Source organism: Lycium barbarum, chromosome 8 (genome assembly GCF_019175385.1).
Source record: "Lycium barbarum isolate Lr01 chromosome 8, ASM1917538v2, whole genome shotgun sequence".
In the NCBI taxonomy this organism is placed as follows: domain Eukaryota; kingdom Viridiplantae; phylum Streptophyta; class Magnoliopsida; order Solanales; family Solanaceae; genus Lycium; species Lycium barbarum.
In genome coordinates this window covers 6,721,485-6,725,962 of record NC_083344.1, presented here as the reverse complement: position 1 = coordinate 6,725,962, position 4,478 = coordinate 6,721,485, and positions in this window count along the sequence as shown.

Below are 4,478 nucleotides of genomic sequence, written 5' to 3'. Positions count from 1 at the left end.
TGGTCCTGAAGTACCATATCTTAGTGTGATTGGTGCACTAATGTATCTTGCTAATACTACAAGGCCTGACATAGCATTTTCAGTTAATCTGTTAGCAAGATATAGCTCTGCTCCAACCAGGAGACACTGAACGAAATCAAAAACATATTGTGGTATCTAAAAGGGACTGCTGATATGGGCTTGTTTTATTCTAACAATTGCAGTCCCGATCTTGTTGGTTATGCCGATGCAGGGTATTTATCTGACCCACACAAAGCTCGATCTCAAACAGGCAATGTGTTTGCATGTGGTGGTACTGCCATATCTTGGCGATCTACAAAACAATCTATTGTGGCTACTTCATCAAATCATGCCGAAATAATAGCTATTCATGAAGCAAGCCGAGATATGTGTGGCTGAGGCCAATGATACATCTCATTCGAGAAAAATGTGATTTAAAATGTGATAGAGTACCCACGATCTAATACGAAGATAATGCAGCGTGCATAGTCCAATTAAGGGGAGGATTCATAAAAGGAGATATATAGAGCGAAACATATTTCACCAAAGTTTTTCTTCACACGTGATCTCCAAAAGAAGGGTGATATCAACGTACAACAGATTCGGTCAAGTGATAATTTAGCGGATTTGTTCACTAAAGCATTGCCAACTTCAACATTTAAGAGGTTGATGTACAAGATTGGAATGCGTCATCTCCGAGACATTAATTGAAGTTTCCATCAGGGGGAGTAAAATATACATTGTACTTTTTTTTCCTTAACCAAGGTTTTATCCCATTTGGCTTTCCTAGTAAGGTTTTTAATAAGACAGCTAGCAATGCGTATTACAAGATATGTGTACTCTTTTTCCATTCACTAGAATTTTTCCCACAAGGTTTTTTTTCTAGCAAGGTTTTAAACGAGGCACATTATCTATTAATAAAACATCCAAGGGGGAGTGTTATGAACTATTTAGCTAGTTGTTGTTTGGATGTATTATTAGAAGTGTAACTTGTACCACTTGTTCATAAAGTGATAAATACAATTTGCACTTGCTAGTTGTATCTTAGTTGTAGTAAATTGTAAATCAATTTGCACAAGTTGAATATTGTAGATTGAGGGGAATTTTTTTTTCTATAAATAGAGATCTTTGCCTTCTCATTTGAAACATCATCAAAAAGTGAAAATAGAATCTCTCCCTCCTCTCTTCTAAGCTATTAGTTTGCTTCACTTATTTATTTTCAATTATATAGTTTTATAATACCTTTGAAATAGTTACTTTTTTTCTTTTTTGTTAATTTCTCTGCAACTGATTTGTCCCCTTTTTTTCCGCAAGTGAATGGAAGGATAATACAAACAGCTGGATATCAATTCACACTAATAGCTAAAAGACTAGAGTTAGACGGGCTTTTCCTCTAATGCAACTTGTACCACTCAGACTTGACACTCTTACCAAATAACACTCCACTGACTTACAAACAGCAGTGTATTGGTATACAATGATCATCATTAAATAGACGATGTATTGAATTTCAAGTATTCAATTTAAAAGATATAGAAGCTATTTTTAAAAAGTGTATTTATCTAAGAGAGATTTGAGATAATTCAGGAAAGCGTAAACCACGACTAATTTACTTTTCTTGAGTGGAAAACAGATGCGCAAAACCCGTAATATTCAATATGATGAACAAGTCTCTTCCAAGTTATAAATGCCACAAGTGACCAGAAAAAAATACTTCCGCCGCCCTCTGTACTTATCATGTATTAACTTGGCACACTCTTAAGGAGCTATAAATAGAATAATAATTTTACCATATGACCCCTAATTATTACTACGTCATTTAATGTTTAAAGTTAGTGAAACATACTTTAAAAGTTGTGTAACCACTAAGAATTTCTTGAACTTTCTAACCCAATAATTAATAATAATTGTAAAATAGGTATAAAATGATAAATTACCTTTTGATTTTCCAAACTGGACAAATGAAAATTAATAACTATTTTTAGTATACAACAGTGTTTTAAAAGGCGACGGCGTGAGGCGAGGTATTTTAACGGAGCACGGGGCGTACATCCCGTGGATCTATGGGGCGTATGTCTCATGTTTCTTCACTTTTATAATTTATTACTAAAAATTAGCAAAAGTAAAGTTTTCATTAAAACTCTGCAAATAAATTCAAATAAATCGCCAATAATATAAATAAAAAGTTATTATAAATATTTTTGAGAAAGGTAACAACACCAATTCGGAATTATGATCTAGAAGTCTACAAAATTTTCTCCTCTCTCTCTCCTCCCATGCAAACCCTAGTTTGAAACCCTAACAGTGTTATGGCCACTCCGGCCAATGGCCAGCCGCCGCATATGGTGGTTGGTCAGTCATTATCACCCCAAAGTTTTCCCTCCTCTCTTTCCCCTCTCTCTTTGTCCAGCAATGCTCAACAGCCCCAAACAATAATCCCTACGTCTACAACACAAAATTATCGTGAAACCCTAATGCATGAAACTGGTAAAAGTCCCATGCAAATGTGCGAATCCATTCCTATGAAGATGGTTGAGATTAAAGATGGTAAACATGTTGTAAGATGGTCCTCTTCAGAAGTATTACGAATGGAAAGGCTTGAAAACCTACATTATGCCATTGTTGGTAAGTTTTCATATGGATGGCCTGACCTAGAAGAGTTGAGATCTGTTATACCTTATCAGTGTGGCATAAAGGGTAATGTTCGTATAGGTTTGTTGAGAGATAGGCATGTCTTGATAAGATGTGATCTAAGGGAAGATTTTATAAACCTATCATCGAAAAGTGTATTTTGGTTGAAGTCAAAAGATGGTCATTCATATCAAATGAGGCCATTAATATATGATTCTAGATTCAGTGTGGACAAGGAAACTTCAATGGCTATTGCTTGGATTTCGTTTCCAAACCTGCTTCCTACCTTTTTTGTCAAGGAATCTTTGTTTACGTTGGCTTCTGCTGTGGATAAGCCAATCCAGTTAGATGTTGCTACTATCAATAAGACCAGGACAAACTGTGCAAAAGTGAAAGTGCAGGTAGATTTGCTTGCAGATTTGCCTAAGTATGTGTGGATGGAGATTGAGGATGATGTTACAAAGGATGTCAGGTCGATTAAAGTTAATATTCAATATGACTACTTACCAAAGTATTGCACAAAGGGCCTGTTGCAAAGTCATTCCAATGATGAATGTTGGGTGTTACATCCAGAATTGTTGGAAAATGGGGTGGCACATACTGGGGTAGGTTCACAGAATAATGGAAAGGCTGCAGTTGTAGTTGATGAACCTGGAACTAGTAAACAAGGGCAAATCCAACAAGGAAGATATAGAAGAAATAGGGGGTGGAAAAAACCAGTGCAACAATTTTTACCAAAGGTGTTATCCAGTGGTACTGTGGTAACCTACCCTGGAAACAAAGTGCAGTATAAGAACAATGTGAATCCGCTTAGGAGGGATGATGGAAACAAAGAAGTTACAGTATCAAACAAATTTGAGATACTGAACCAAGGAGTACAGGATTTTGATGTTAATAGGCTCAGTGATAGTCAGGAGGAGCTTGTCAATGAGGAAGATGTACTTATACAAGAAGGGGTTGCAGCTGAATGTATAGATGTCAAGAAAGAGCATAATAAGGTGCATACTGGTGTGGATGCTGCAAGCCTTAAACATCAAGCTCTACATGGAGTCCAGTTTCTGAAGAGGGTGAAGTTTATGAGAATGTAACTGCAAAGGTGCACACTACTCAAGCTGATAAGTACACTGTAGATGCTATTGCCAAAATACATCAACCTAATGATGATCCTGAACAAAAAGGCATTAATAGTTCACAGCTGGAAGATAAAGCACACTTTCTGGAGGTTAAAGAGATTAATGGTTCAGAAAAGTCTTATGACTATCAAGAACATGAGAATACTGAATTATTTGCAGATGATCAAAAGTCTGAAATGGTACAAAGAAGAGTTTATGAAGATGATCAGCAGCTAGGAATTGAATATAGGGATAGTAGGGATGCAGATGAAGTTGATCATCAAAAGAATGATAGCAACAAGAGTCATTGTGGTAATGAGGCCTCTGACAGGTCTTTGGTAAAGCAGATGTCTGAATGTAATCAAACAGGTGATCTGTCTTTGAATGATGGTTGTGTTGAGAAGATGCAACATATGACTAGTTCCATGGATGAAGAGGAGTCTGATCAGGTACCAATGCTGAAAGATATTGCTGATGAGGAGGTACATAACTCTAACTGTAACTTGCAGTAGGTTGGCTATTATCCAGACAAAGTTGCTGAAGCAGAACAAAGGAATTTAGCTTTGACCATTATTCTTGATATTAAAGATATGCAGCCTTTGAATGTTGTTGTAAGGGTATCACCTAACAAAGCTTTATATGATGTAGTCTCTCACAAGGTACAGGAGGAACCTGATAAGTTGACTTGATCAATAATTAGAAGGAAGATGCTGATGGTGCTGCTATTGATCTGAA